Consider the following 16,980-nt stretch of genomic DNA (forward strand, 5'->3'; position numbering starts at 1 on the left):
TCTCTTAATGACAAGGTCAACTTAATTGAGTGTCTGTCCTAAGTGAAATATTGCTTATAACTTGCATCCCCCAATGTAGTTTAACATGAAATAAGTTGAATTTTTTTAAGAAAAGGTAGTGTATAAAAGTGAAACTTAATAATATTTCTCCAGATCTGAATTTGCTAGCAGAGATTACAAGAAAACAGAGCTATTCAACACTCTTTATCAATTAAACATATTTTAATTAGCCCTGTGCTAGTCGCAAATCTAATTTCTATCAGACCCAGTCCCTTCTTCGAAGAAAGAATTGCTTAAAATATGTTAACCTGATTTCTCATTTATTTTCATTATCAGTTAGGTGTTGTGACCTTCCACTTCATTTGCTTGTTCCCTGTGTCCTTGCTTGAAAAGAATCAGAGATAATGTAAGTCTTGTGATTCTGTTTACTGATAAAAATGTTAATATGTTACCAGATCTTCAGTCTAACATAAGTAAGGCTAATTTGCAGATTTGTCCTATATTTTCACATAATCCTAAATATTTTTTAAAGTCTAAGTTATTGTTTTAAATAGGAATTTTGAAAACTGACTAACGTGGAAACATATTTTCACGGATACTTTTTCCAAAAATTATGAATACATGACACAGCAAAAGTCCCCCCCCCCCTTGACCTCAGGGAAACTGAATTAAGTAACACTTGGCACCCAGCTTTCAACCTGTATAATCATTATGGTAGGCCCTGTGCCAAGCCCGTTTATGCACAACCCGCAGCATGCAGTTTAAGAAACAACACGGATGGCAAGCATCCATTGAAGAATTAATTAGCAGGCCGCCTGGACTCATCAGTATGGTAAATAATTATCCTCTGACAAACTTAGTCAGATGTTATAAAAAATTGCTGTTGGAATCGATGTCGGTGGCCACAATTCATTATTTAAAAGCTACCAGGCACTAGATTTGAAAGAGCCATGGCTATCACACTATCCTGCCCCCACACCTACCCTCAGACCCAACTTCCTGGGAAAGCTTTTCCATTCCTTCAAACTGAATTCTAGTACCATACTTATATGCCCAAGTAACGGCCACCTTCCTTGTTCAGCATAATTTGAACCCTGTCCATGGTGTCAAAACAGAAGAGAGCTTTTTATCATCTATCCCAGTTCTTGGCAAGGGCAGAGATTTCTTACACGGTTTTCCTCTTACTCGAATGCTATTAACTTTGATCAGGGTAAAAATGTTTGAGAAGTAAATGACTGATAATTAGTTAATCTACCATAGTGAGCAAAAGGTAGGAATGACCAGGAAATGCTCCCTCCTTCATGCTTTAAATAGGTAAGAAATGCAGTTCAAGACTTACCCACAGAGTCGGCATCGGTCAGTTATGCAAAACTTGAAATGGGACACTTTAAGTAAGTTGAGGAAGAAAGGAAAAAAGTAAGTACAGTTGTGAGGTAGACTTCCATTTTAGAAAAAGCATTACAAAATCCAGTTAGGTCAGTTGCTTTCTTAGCTTGGGCTCCCACTGGAGCCTCATGAGGCCTAAGCATGGAATAGGTGGAGCTGTTGGAAGCATAGTCCTCACAATCATTCTCTTCTCTCTCATCCTCATGTCAAAACGTGTGATCACCAGGAGAGGGATGCGGTATACCTTCCTGTGAAAATATGTCCTAGCACTCATCAAAATATATTGTATAATATAACAAATAATCCCCTCTCTGTTGTGACAGTACAGTGAGCATGGAAGATCTGATAGACAGAGAAAGTCAGCTGAATTATTTTTATCTCAGAAATGTGTTTCAAATAGTCCCTTTTGTCCTCCAGCACTAAGCACGAGGGCAGCCCATTCATTGACACACAGCCCTAAGGAGTTCCTGTACATTCGGCATTACTAACTTAAGACGGAGACAGATCAAGTCAAAGATGCCTTACTAGCTTCCCCTTAAATCATCCCTTTGTCCAAGATGCCTTAGTATCAGTCCCACCATACTCAGGAGGGCTGTCACAGTTGAACCTTCTCTTTCAAGTACAGAATTCAAGAAATAACGATGCTCAAAGTTGTGGTTGATCAACCAAACTTAATTTAATCCTTAAATTGGGACTCACACCTGTGTGTTGTCCTCTGCTTTTAGCTTATCAAGGGTTGCATGGTACTACACGGGAACCATATGAGTTGATATAATTTTAGCATACAGCACCGTTAAACCTGACTCAACTTTCCACCCCTGGGAACAGGAAAATCAGTTGCTTAGTAGAAGCAGTCTTTAACAAAAGGTCAAACAAAATTGTTCTAGAGACCTTGGGAGGCTTTAAGTAGCTGCTTCAGACAAGGAGCTACTTAGAGAAGGTGAGGCCATTGTGAAGGTCTCACTTCCTGCCTCCATGGAAATTAGGTAACCCCACAGCCAGCTCCTCGGCCCTCTGCTCTATTTCCCTTTCAACTCGCCCCCCATTCATATCCAGAGATTGGAAAGAAATTTAGAAATGCAAGAATTATTGATTTTGTAAAAATTTTAGTTTCAAAATATGAAGTAATGGTTCTGCTTCAGTAGAAATAAAAATACTGTGCTTCATATCAACAGCATTTCATTCTTATGCATTGCCCCTGAGAGACATCAGGCAAAAAGCTGTCCAGGTAGAGAAAGAAATTTCTGAATGGTTCAGGGTTGAACCTTCAAGTTGAATGAATAGGCCTTCCTGGGTAAAAACTCTCAATTGTTTTGTAATGATAACTAGTGCTCTGAGGGCTTCACAAAAAAAAAAAAAAAAAAAAAAAAAAAAAAGATACAGTATCTCCAAAAACCCTGTGACGGAGATAGATAACTATTCTTTTTCTAAACATAATTTGCTTCTGGTTTACACTTTGAAAGCCAAGAGATAGTGAAACTATTAGATACTTGATCCTCCTGAAACTCTTTTAAGGCAATACAGTCTTAAAAAAGTTAGCTAATTAAAAAACATAAATAACCTCTCCAATCTTTTCAGGGATAGAGCTTTTGACTCAAAGGAAAAAAAAAAATAAATAAAAGCCAGCACAGGAAACTTCTTGCTGATGCGACAACCATTATATGATAAAGAGATGTTATTTAAAAAATAAAAAGAGATGGTATACAAAGAATGCCTTCTTAGGCTAAAAGGTTAAATGAAAGATATTTACAGCCTCTTCAACTCCCAAATCTTAAGACTCCATGAATCTCAGTATGGCACAAGCCAGTCAGTCCTTTTAGAATAAAAAGTTAAATAATGAAACAATGACATACATCAAAAGAAAATAAGTAACCTTAGATATGAAGCAGGACACTTCTATTTTTTCATCTTCTCTTCACTTTTAGGCCTAACTACATGAAGAGAATTTACTGTGACTAACATTTCACAAACTCCAGTTTTGAAGGCCTAATAAATATGATCAGATTGGGGGATTATATAGTTACATACAGATGCTGGTTACTTGGACGGACTTTCCGTAATTATGATAGAAATAACACTCTGACAGCCATAATTCAACCTAAAAACAGATAAAATGAATTGTGCTGAAGGGTTTTTTTTTTTTAAATGCTTTTAATTTTCACTTTTGTATTAAGATTTTTTACCCACGCATATAGTGGGGAATGTTTTTTGGAAATGATAACAAGTGCTTTGAACTCTAATGATTCTTCTAACATTAAAGTCTTTTGTCAACCATTTTAAAGATATTTTTAACTTTCTCAGTGGATATACAGAGTGCAAAAGCGCCATCTTGTGGCTGAAAGGAAAAAGTACTTCAGTACAAACCTTTATGAATCACATTTTTTTCACACATACTTTTAATGAAATATTTGTCAAATTTAATTCTAAGCACTTGGTAGCTTTCTCTGAAACAGATGGCTAACTGACTTAATACAATTTAGGATTGAATATATTTTTAATACATTTGTATACAGATCAGATTCCTAATTAAAAACCCCAATATGCAATAATTATGTAAGATTGAAATTTCTTAATTACATTTGAAATGAAACAGAATCTAGTTTTGACAAATATAAATTTTAGTCTTTGTGTTTTATTACTGAAACATGGCCTATTGATCATTTTAAATTAGAAATGTGGTCATCTATTTGTCCAGTAGGAAGTAATTTATCTCATAGAATTAATCCAAATAAAATTAAGTTTTCAAGAAATTACTATTTATATATGCCAATTTCATTCACATAAGAAAACAGAGAATGAGGTAAGAATTATTCAAGTATCAGCAGACACACCAACAAAATTTGAAAATTAAAAGGAATATGTTATATATAATCATAGGTTTTTTTTCTTTTTGATAACATTGAATATCATTTGTCTTCTTATACATTGCAGCCTTATTACTATCTTACCATGGATCCCACTTTAGATATGGGATAGCCGAAGTATGAAGAGGTCAATTAACTAACCCAAGTTCACAGAACCAGGAAAAAGCAGAGCAGAATTCGAACAAGAGCGTGGCAACCCCTCTATACTTTTTAGTGGTTTCCAAGTCCCTGTCTACAGGCTTAACTGGTTGTGCAGCACCAGGATTACTAGGACTGCATTTTAAATCCCAGGAGATTCTGATTTAGTAGATTGGTTCTAAAGTCAAATAATCTGAATGTTTTTAAAACTGCTGGTGATTCTAGTGAAGGAAACCAGATCATTTAACCTAAAGATAATGGGCAAGATAATTAAACAAGATAAAACTGAACATCAGTGAATTCTCTTTATTTCAGCTTTCACTCTTAGACTATCACCATTCACAACCCCACTACTTAAAAATATACTATAAAACACACCTATTCCAAAAATATTTTCTTATAAATCAAAATCCACTTTTCAATTTAAAATTCACTACATTCACCTTCACTACATAGACATACTCAAAAGTAACATCAACTGTGACCATCTTTGTAGCAGAAATTATGCTGGATGTTCTAGATATTTTTTGTTTAAATAATAATAAAATAAGAGTACTCTTTATTCCTAATTCCATATAAGCAACTAATTTTCATAGAACGTTTTTATTGATTTTTTTAATCTCTCTTGTATCCGTAACCAACCTATGCAACGGAGAAGTGAGTGTGGTTTCAACACGACTGGAAGTTGATCTTTTCTTTAGGTTAATGAGTAAGATGAAAGTGGAAAAAAAAAAAAAGACATATGGTGAAGGCCACTCATTCATTAATGACCATCTTACTGTAAGTGACTATTTTGTTGAATCAGATCATTGTTTTCAAATATGAGAAAGGCATTCCCTCCATGTTTTGTGCTGGTCATCACAATAACACACAATAATACACTTTAGACTTAATCTGTAATGTTAGCATTCATCATCACATCCTCATATATAGGAACCAATAAAAAGATAAATTAAGCCTAATTTATAATGTTTGCCATTTCTTTTGCAATATATACAGGTAGGTGTTATTTCAACTCTATAGACATCATTGATATCTCAAAAGAATTGGTAATAGTAAAATGTAGCAAAGTAATTAGGAAGTATTGAGTTTTTAATCTTTCACTTTTTATTTTAACATAATTTATGTAATCAAAAGATTGTACAACTTAATTTATAAGAATGGTAGTGTTTAATAGTCTAACTCACAAATTTCTTAAAATTTATTGACTCATGTAAGAGTCAATACCAGTAGGAGTAGGTTCCAGTACAACTCTGATTATTCACATTTTGTATATATGGAAACTGAAAAATCACAGTAGTTGATTTACCCCAAGTCCTACAGATAATAAAAGTCAGGTTATGATTCAAACCCAGCTGTCTTCAATATTAGTTGATTCTCTTGCCCAGTTGTTATACTACCTGCTTTCCTAGCCCACTTGTTCAGTGTCAATGTTTTCTTAATTATATCTTACTTCAAAATATTATCACCATGGTTATGTGTGAAGGTTCATTCTTCTCTTATAACTTGACTTTTGTGTCCTGTTTCTTCTAAAATTTTCCATAACATATGACTTATTTTTAAGCATAAGTAAATTCTCAAAATTTACATGATAAAAAGAAATTAAAGCACTTCTCTGAGCACTGGAGGCTCATGGCAGACAACTCTAAGACCTAAAAACTTTAAGAGAATCTAGTCAGAGGGAGATTCCACAGTTTTATAAATTTCATCTCTAGAAATTCTATTAGGTCCTCCCAGTGAATGCGTGAAAACCTCCTCGTGCTTCTAGTGGGTTAGGGGTATAGAAATACAGCAAAACACACTGTTCTTCTTAACCAGGACTGCCACTAAAAGAAATTATGTTATCAGAGCTTACCTACTGGAATTTTGTCAGGGCCCAACCTAACTGGAGAAAGGAAAATATCAAACTGCAAACAACTCTAGCTATCCTGTTCCACCTAAAGGGACTGAAAGTCAGGGTCTGAGAAGCACTGGTGAAATTCATAGCCCAGAAGCACAGGCTCACCAAAAGACAGAGACCTAATTATTGGTCTCTCTCTATACATTACTGAAAACATATTTATTACAGTTTTCATTACTCAGCATACCATATTCAACTTTCAACAACAACAACAAAAAAACCCAGTAAACACTAAAAAGCAAAAGTTAAAGTTTGAGGATACTAAACAAGCATCAGAATCAGATTCAGGAGAAATGTTGAAATGAGAAAACTATGAATTAAAAAAATACCTATGATTAATAGGCTAGAGGTTTTAATGAAAAAGTAGACAACATGCAAAAACAGATAATGTAAGCAGACAGATACAAATTCTAAAAAATAAAGAGAAAGGCTGGAGATCAAAAGCATTTATTATAAAAATGAATAATGCCTTTGGTGGACTGGTTTATAGACTGGGCATAGCAGAGTAAAGGCATAGCTTCAGGGTATGACAATAGGACCTTCCAAAACTGAAAAGCAAAGAGAAAAAAGAATGACATGAAAAAGGAACAGAATATCCAAGAACTATGGTACAAAAGCTATAACATACACATCCTGGGAATATAAGAAGAATAAAGTTAAAAGGAATCAGAAGCAATATTTAAAACAATAGTGATAATGTCACTAAATAATGTCAGACATCAAATCATAGATCCAGGTAACTCAAGAACACTAAACAGGATAAATGAAAAAAAAAAAAAAAAAGAAAGAAACAAAACACAACTATCCCTATGCCTATTATATCAAAACTTCAGGTAATCACAAGTGAAGAAAAAAATCTTGAAGGAAGATAGAGAGAAAAAAATCCTTAACTATATTAGAGCAATGATAGGGATTTTACATCCAACTTCTCAGAAACTATCCAGGAAAAAAAAAGAGTGAAGTGAAATGTTTAAAATGCTAAGAAAAAAAAAATCCACAACCTAGATTTCATATGAAGTCTGACAATTAAGTTTAAAAACTCATCCTAGAAAAAGTGCTATGTATGTCATTGCTGAATCACTCTGGTCACCTTCTACGTATTCCCCTTGGGAACCTAAGCACTGATGCCAGAGCTTAGTCTACCCATCAAAGGAATTTTGGAATTCTTCTGGAATAGCTATCAAAGCTGTAATTTTATATTACCCTGGATGTCCTGAATGTCAACAAGATATCTTCATTCAATATTTCCTTTATCTTTGGGTAAAGAAAAAAGTCATTGAGGGGCAGATCAGATGAGTACAAAGGATTTTACAGTACAGTTATTTGTTTACTGGCTAAAGACTCCCTCACAAACAGTGCCATGTAAGCTGGTGCATTGCCATGATGGAAAGGCCTGAGTTGTTGGTGAAAAATTCATGTTGTTTTCATCTAATTTTTTCACACAGATTTTTTTTTTGCACTTCCAAATAGTAAACATGGTAACACTTTGTCAGTTGGTATAAATTCATAATGACTAATCTCTCTGATACCAACAAAGGTTAGCAGCATCATTTTGATTCTTGATTTAAACTGATGGAACTTCTTTGGTTGTGGAGAATTGGCCAACTTCCATTGTGCACTGGGATGCTTTGTTTCAGGGCTGTATTAGCACACCCATGTTTCATCACCAGTGATAACATGGCCCAAAACATTGTCTTGCTTTTTCAATGGTCTTGGAAAGCTACAACTCTCCTTTGCCTGTGTTCATTGGTGAGCTCCTCTGGAACCATTGTTGCACACACATTTCTCATGCCAAGATTTTCAGTTAAGATCTTCCTTTTTCTATCAATGTTTACTTGGTCTGCTATGCATTTAACAGTCAGCCAATGATTTTGACACACAATTCTATGAATTTTTGCAGTGTTTTCATCAGTTCTGCTCATTATTGATTTCTCTGACCTTTCTTCATCTTTAATGCTTTGTCTCACCTCAGAAAAGCATTTAATTCATTTGTACACTGCCATTTTCTTCAAGGAATTATCCCATAAATTTGACTAATATGTCCCTAATGTAACTTCCATTCTTGGCAATTTTAACAAGAAATTTAAAAATGTTTGTTCATTGTTCTAATTTAAACTCTGACATTCTCAAAATGGTACACAGAAACACAAAAATAACAAATGCCACACACATGACACCACCACATATCAACATGAACACAACTGTGAGACACGTATATACCAAAGTTATGAAACCTCCCCTAGTTGTTTGTACAGTGCTGCCAACATAAGCACACAATGGGAAGAACAGAAGCTTAATTCCAGACCTTGTACCTTGTGAAACTATACAGTTCATTATTTAAAAAGAAAAGGCTAAAAAAATACTTTTTCAGATAAACAAGTGAAGAGAGCAAATGAAGGTAAAATAAAAATGGTATTAAAGTTGTAATACTCAGGCTTGGTGCCTGTAGCAGTTAGGGCACTGGCCACATACCTTGGGGCTGGTGGGTTTGAACCCAGCCCAGGCCTGCTAAGCTGGGAATTGGGGCAGATGCCTGAAGTCCCAGCTACTTGGGAGGCTGAGGGAAGAGAAGCATTTAAGCCCAAAAGTTTGAGATTGCTGTGAGCTGTGACAGCACAGCACTCTACTGAGGATGACATAGTGAGACTCTGTCTCAAAAAAAAAAAAAAAAAAAAAGAAAATGTAATACTCAATATACACCAGTAACATTTTTTATTTTGTATATTTTATCTTGTATCTCTTATAATTACATAAGTCAAACAAGACTTAAGTTTTACAATTTTTTTTTCTTGTTTGGCCAGGGCCAGGCTTGAATCTGCCATCCCAGGTATATGGGACCAGCACTCTATTCCTTGAGCCACAAGAACTATCCTAAGTTTTACAATTGTAATACAGTGTTTTCCTTTCTTAAAATGTATACACATTTTTTGTACCCTCTCTGTATATGCTTATGCATGCTTATGTATAAATGAAGTGAATAGCAGCAATGATATAAGGAACAGTATGAAGAGTTGGAATATTTTGAATTGGTAATGTAGTAGTGCTATTTGAAAGTGGGTTGGGGTTGGTCATAAATATCTATTGCAAACTCTATGGAAACCACTTAAAAATTTAAAAAAAATATAATTGATATGTCAAGAAAGGAGATAAAATAAAATCATATAAATTATTAATTAAAAACACAAAAATCCAAAAAAGTGCAGAAGACAAAAATATGAACAAAGAACAAGGGCAATAAGTAGACAATAGTTATAAATATGGTAGACATTACTTCAACTATATCAATAAACACTTTAAATGTCAAAGGTCTAAACACACAATTAAAATAAGAAGGTAGAGTGGATAAAAAGTAAGATCTAACTATATGTTGCTTATAAGAAATTAACTTTAAATATAAAGACACATAGATTAAAAGTAAATGGACAGGAAAATATTTCATGCTAATACTAACCAAAAGAGACTGGGGGTAGCTATGTTGATTTCATATTGAATAGACTTTAGAGCAAGGGAAACTTTTAGGGATAATGGAAACATTAAAATGATAAAGGACTTGATATTCCAAGAACTCATAATTCTTAATATGTTTGTACCTAACATGAGAGAGTCAAAATAAATGAGGTAAAAACTGATTGAAGGTTTTTGATTGCAAGGTGAAATAGATGAACTCACAATTATAGTTGAGAATTCACCACCCTCTATCAGAAGTAGGCAGATTCATTTGGCAAAAAACTAGTTAAGTACATAATTGAACTTAATAATACCATATATCAACTGAATATAATTAATAGGTTGCTTCATTATATAACAACAGATTTGACATTATTTCAAGCTCCTGTAGAACACTCATCAAGGTAGACCACATCTTAGGACATAAAACATGCATTAAAATCTTTTAAATAGAAATCATATCATGTCGGCTTTCACTAAAAATCGATATGAGAAACATAGCTAGAAAATACCAAAATATTTAGCGATCAAACAACACATGTCTAAATAACGTGTCAAAAAAGAATATGATTTTTAATTAATTTAAATCAATATAAATTTCTAATTATTATAAATTAATTAAAAATAAACATAGCTTTTTTTTTTCCCTACAAAAGCAAAATTTGTGGAAAGCAGTGAAATCATTTCTTAGAGGGAAATTTATAGCATTGAATACATGTATTAGAATAATAGAAAGATCTAAAACTAACCATCTAAGCTTCCACCTTAGGAAATTAGAAAGAGAACAGCAAATTAAATAATAATCAAGCAGAAGAAAATAAATAAGTAAAAATAAATCATTGATATTGAAACCAGGAAGTCAGATGATAAAAATCAACAAAACCAAAAGCTAAAAAATTAATAAAATAGATTATTTCTACCTAAGCTTAGTAAGAAAAAAAAAAGAGGGAAGGGACACATTAATGTTATACTTGAAAAGAGGGGACATCACTACAGATCCTATGAACATTAAAAGGATTATAAAGGAAAATTATGAACAACTGTATGTTCATGAATTTGATAACCTAGATGAAGTGGACTAACTCACTCTTTGCAATATACAATCTGGTGTAACACACACAAAAAGGACTACATCATTAAAACAGGTTTATATTTTAAGAAGAAATTAAATGAATAATGAACAATCTTCCAAAAAAAAAATGTCAGGCCCAGATGAATCCACTGATGAATTCTACCACATATTTAAAGATGTGTACACCCATTCTTTACAATCTCCTCCAGGAGATAGAAGCAGGGGGCATATGTGTTAACGCATTCAATGAACCTAATATTGCCTTAGACCAAATCCAGACAAAGACATTACAAGAAAACTGCAAACCAGTGTCTCTCGTGGATATAGCTGCAAATAGCATCAAAAAGATATTAGCAAAGTATTTGGTAATGTAAAAAAGAATTACACAACATGACTAAGTGGATCTTATCTCACTGATGCAAGGATGGTTTATCATTCAAAAATAAATTAACAGGTTAAATAAGGAAAATGACAGGACCATATCAAAGGTACAGAAAAATCAATTAATAAAATCCAATACCTATTCCTAATAAAATCTCTTGGCAAACTGGGAATAAAAGGGAACTTCCTCAACTTGATAAAGAACATCTACCAAAAAACCTACAGCTAATACCATACTTAATTATGAATGAAAAACACAAAGTTTTCTTCTAAAATGAAGAAAAAGGCAGAAATGGCCTCTCTTGTCACTGCTTTTCAACATTATACCAAAGGTTCTTCCTAATGCAATAAGATAAAAAGGAATCAGATACACAGATCAAGAAGGAAGTAACAATACTATCTTTGACAGGATCATCTATGTAGAAAATCCAAAGTAATGAACAAAAAATAATCTAGAACCCAAAAGCAGTTAAAGCAAACCTGCTGAATACAAGGTTAGTATGCAACAGTTAATCATTGTCTTATATGCCAGCAATGAAAAAGTAAAATTTGAAACTAAAAACATATTACCATTTATATTAGCACTCAAAAAATACAGTGGTATAAATCTAAGAAAATAAGAATAAGAGTTATATGAGGAAAACTATAAAACTCACAAGAAATCAAAGCAGACTTAAATAAATGTGAAGATATGCCATGATCATGGATAGGAAGACTCAATATTATCAGGGGGTCAGTTCTTCCCAACTTTATCTATAGATTCAACATAATCCTATTCAAAATCCCAGCAAATTATTTGAGGAATGGCAATGAACTCATCCTAAAATTTATATGGAGTGGCCCGAGGATAGTTAACCCAACCCTGAAGGAGAATAATGAGGTTGAAAGACTGACATTACCTCACTTCCAGACTTACTATAAAGTCACAACAAGTAAGAGAGTGTGGTAGTGGTACGCTGATCATGGAATGGAATGGAGTGCCCAAAAATACACCTATACGAATATAATCAAACAATCTTTGACAAAGAAGCAAAAACAATGTAATGGAACAAAGATAGTCTTTTCAATAAATAGTGCAAGAACAAATAGATATCCAAATGTAAGAAAAAAATAAATAAATGAATCTAAACATGGACTTTATACCCTTTATGAAAATTAACACAAAATGGATTAGAGACCTAAATGTAAACTGCAAAACCATAAACCTTCTAGAAGATAATATAGGAGAAAATCTAGATGATCTTGGTTATGGCAATGATTTTTGAGATACAACACCAAAGATGCAATTCATGAAATAAATAATTGATAAATTACACTTTATAAAAAATATTTTTGCTTTGTGAAGGACAGTGTCAAGGGAATGAGAAGATAAGCCACGGATGAGGAGAAGATATTTCCCAAAGGCACATCCAATAAGGGGACGTTATCCAAATTATACAAACTCTGAAAAGTCAAGAGAGAAAAGAAAGAATGTGTTAACATATGGATGAGGACTTGGATAGACACTTTTCCAAAGAAGATGTGTGATGGCAAATAAACATGTGAAATTATTTTCAACATCACATTTTGCTTTAGGTCATTTTGTGCTGCTGTAATAATAACTGAGTCCGGGTAATTTATAAAGAACTTAAATCTGCTTTCTCACAAGTTCTGGAAACTCAGAAGATTCAAGTAAAGGTAAAGACCTTTTTGTTGTACCTTGCATGTCAGAAGGCAGAAGAGCAACTTAGCCAAATGCCTTCTAAATCCTCTTTTATGAAGGCCCTAATCCTATTAAAGAAGAAGCCCTCATGGCCTACTCACCTCTTAAAAGCTCCATTTATCAATACTACCACATTAGCAACACCTGAATTTTGGAAAGACATATTCAAACCATATTTTTGAATGCCCATAGGACATATTACTAGGGAATTACAAGTTAAAATGAGATGCTACTATAAACCTAGTAGAATGGCCAAAATCCAAAATACTGACACTACCAAGTATTGGCAAGGTTGTGAAGCCATCAGAACTTTCATTCATTGCTGGTGGGAACGCAGAATGGCACGGGCATTTGGGAAAACCATTTGGAAAGTTTTTGTCAACACTAAACATATTCTTACCATATAATTCAATAGTCACATTTTCCATTATTTGCTCACATGAACTGAAATTTATTTCTACACAAAAAATTTGCACATCGAAGTTTATAGCAGCTTGAGTCAAAATTCTAAAACTTGGAAGCATCCAAGAATTCTTTGAATGGGTGAATGGACAAATAAACTGTGATACATCCAGAGAGTAGATTACCATTCAAAGAAATTAGCCACCAAGCCGTGAGAAGATGTGGAGGAACCGTAAGTGCATATTATTCATATGAAGTGAAAGAAACCAATTTCCATAGGTGGCATTCTAAATGATTCCAACTTTATGACTTTCTGGAAACAACAAGACTATGGAGACAGTTAAAGACTGTTGGTTGGCAGGGATTTGGTTGAAAGGAGGATAAATAGGTAGAATTCAAAGGATTTATAGGTCTATAAAACTATTCTGTATGATACTACAATGGTGAATACATGTTGCTATATAGTTGTTCAAATCCATACACTGTACCACACCAAGAGTGAACACTAATGTAAACTGCGGACTTCAAGTGATAATTATGTCACTGCAGGCTGATCAATTGTAATAAAAATGTACCACTGGGATGTGCAAGATGATGATGGTTGAGGAGACTGTGGGGAGAGGTGGCTACAGGGCAACTCCCTGTACTTTTCATTTTGCTGTGAACCTAAAATTTCTCTAAAAAATAAAGTTTATTACTGTTTAAGAGGATACATATAGAAAAGAAAACCTTACCTTTATCAACTATCTGGTTATCCTTACATAGTTTTCATATGACAAATTCAAGATGAACATGTTCTTTCTTGTTATTTACTTCTTGTCAGAAAAATTAAATTTTCTCTTGTATCCTCCAAAAGTCACTGATCTTTAAGTATTAACTTAAAAGATAAGAATAGGATGGGTGGAGGGACGGTGATTGGAGGGATCACTTCTATGGCTTATCTTACAAGGGTACAAATGAATCTTTCTAAGAGTAGAATATAAACATCTTAACACAATACCTAAGAAAATGACATAAAGGCTATGTTAATCAGTTTGATGAAAATATTTCAAATTGTATATGAAAACACCACACTATACCCCATGATTGCATAAATGTACACAGCTATCATTTAATAAAAAAAAATAATGAATGCCACTTAGAAAGACACTGCCACAAAAAAAAAAAAAAGATAAGATTAGGAAGATATATAGTCCATGTTGTTGCTTTGCAACTGGGCGTATACATTTTTTAACTCATCATCACCTTCTATTATTATATTTTTAGAGCAATTTGTCAAGTGTATGCAAAGCTATTGATGGAAGGATGCAATGGGAACAAACATGGTTATAATACCTATATTCAAAATGCTAATGGCACTAGTTGGTTAGGTGATCTTAACTTCTCTTCACTTCACTTTTCCCTATCTCTAAAATGAACCTAACAATACCTTTAAAAGTAGCTTTAATGTATCTAAAATGTTTGGTAGTTAACAATAAAAAGATGTTATCAAAGAAGACTTCCATTTTTGATATAAAATCATGGGACAGTCTCTTTCATTTTCCCTGATTTTGGAACTACAAATTTTGAAGCAACCTGAACAGGGAAATGTCTATCAAATGCTTACAGATAGTTAAGAACATTTAAATAACTTTTCCTAGTAACTCTCTTCAAGGTAAATAGCTTTTAATTGACAGGAAACACTCCTTTCTTGTAGGCTACATCTCACACACTTATGCTTTAAAGACAAGTGAATGATTAGAAGCTGTAGATAAGATTTTTCAACTCTAGCATTACTGGCATTTGGGATTTGATCCCTCTGTATCAGGGGAACTGTCCTGTACATTGTACAATGGTTAACAGCACCTCTGGCCTCTACACACTGGATTCCAGTAGCAAATTCCTCACTCACACATTTGTGATAACCAAAAATATTTGTCAGCCATTCCTAAATGGGAAGAGGAAAAAAAAGGGGACAAAATCACTCCCCATTATTAAGTAATAATGATCTTTAAAAGTAACTGGTGAGAGTCCTTCGCCACCCTCTCGGGCAACATGGCGGGTGTGGAGAAGGCAGCAGCCTCTGGGAGCCACCTGAATGGCAACTTGGATCCAGACTACAGGGAGGAGGAAGCTGCCTCTATGGCCGAAGAAGCAGCCAAGAAATAAAGGCAGAAGAAGAAGAAGAGTAAAGGGATTGCTGAAGTAGGGCAACAAGAACCTGATAAAGAATCAGGAGCCTCAGTCGATGAGGTACCAAGATAATTGGAAAAACAAGTACTGGAAGAGAAAGAAAGAGATGAAGATGATGAAGATGGAGATGGTGATGGAGATGGAGCAACCAGAAAGAAGAAGAAAAAGAAGAAGAAGAAGAGAGGATCAAAAATTCAAACAGACCTTCCCTCAGTTCCAATATGTGACCTGTATCCTAATGGTGTATTTCCCAAAGGACAAGAGTGCGAATACCCACCCACACAAGATGGGAGAATGACTGCTTGGAGAACTACAAGTGAAGAAAAGAAAGCCTTAGCTCAGGCCAGTGAAGAGATTTGGAATGATTTTCGAGAAGCTGAAGAAGCACATCAACAAGTTAGAAAATATGTTATGAGCTGGATCAAACCTGGGATGACAATGATAGAAATCTGTGAAAAGTTAGAAGACTGTTCATGCAAATTGATAAAAGGGAATGGATTAAATACAGGCCCGGCATTTCCTACTGGGTGTTCTCTCAATAATTGTGCTGCCCATTATACTCCCAATGCTGGTGACACAACAGTATTACAGTATGACAACATCTGTAAGATAGATATAGAAACACACATAAGTGGTAGGATTATTGACTGTGCTTTTACTGTCACTTTTAATCCCAAATATGATACGTTATTAAAAGCTGTAAAGGATGCTACCAATACTGGAATAAAGTGTGCTGGAATTGATGTTTGTCTATGTGATGTTGGGGAGGCCATTCAAGAAGTTATGGAATCCTATGAAGTTGAAATAGATGGGAAGACATATCAAGTGAAACTAATCCGTAATCTAAATGGACATTCGATTGGGCAATATAGAATACATGCTGGGAAAACAGTGCCCATTGTGAAAGGAGGAGAGGCAACAAGAATGGAGGAAGGAGAAGTGTATGCAATGGAAACCTTTGGTAGTGCAGGAAAAGGTGTTGTTCATGATGACAAGGAATGTTCACATTACATGAAAAATTTTGATGTTGGACGTGTCCTGATAAGGCTTCCAAGAACAAAACACTTGGTAAATGTCATCAATGACAACTTTGGCACCCTTGCCTTCTGCCGCAGATGGCTTGATCACTTGGGAGAAAGTAAATATTTGATGGCTCTGAAGAATCTGTGTGACTTGGGCATTGTAGATCCATATCCACCATTATGTGACATTAAAGGATCATACACAGCGCAGTTTGAACATACCATACTGTTGCATCCAACATGCAAAGAAGTTGCCAGCAGAGGAGACGACTTAGTCCAAAGCCACCTCAACGTCTTTATTTTCTAAGCTTTGTTGGAATACATTATACCAGAATTAATTTGCAACATGTTGTCTCTTTTAACCATGGACCTATGTAATACTTTTTATTCATGTTAAAAAAGAAGGAATTTGATCAAAGGCAAATGGTCTAATGTAATTTAACCAAGGAAAAGGCTTTTAGGACTTTTCAAATGTTAACTGCTTTACCTTCTCC

General features: G+C 34.2%; 1 pseudogene; it reads left to right on the top strand.

The window, feature by feature from the left end:
• Positions 1 to 15,326: 15,326 nt before the first annotated feature.
• Positions 15,327 to 16,606, top strand: LOC100966385 (annotated as a pseudogene).
• The last annotated feature ends 374 nt before the right edge of the window (positions 16,607 to 16,980 follow it).

This window comes from Otolemur garnettii, unplaced genomic scaffold (genome assembly GCF_000181295.1).
Source record: "Otolemur garnettii isolate 467f Iridium unplaced genomic scaffold, OtoGar3 scaffold00098, whole genome shotgun sequence".
Taxonomy (NCBI): domain Eukaryota; kingdom Metazoa; phylum Chordata; class Mammalia; order Primates; family Galagidae; genus Otolemur; species Otolemur garnettii.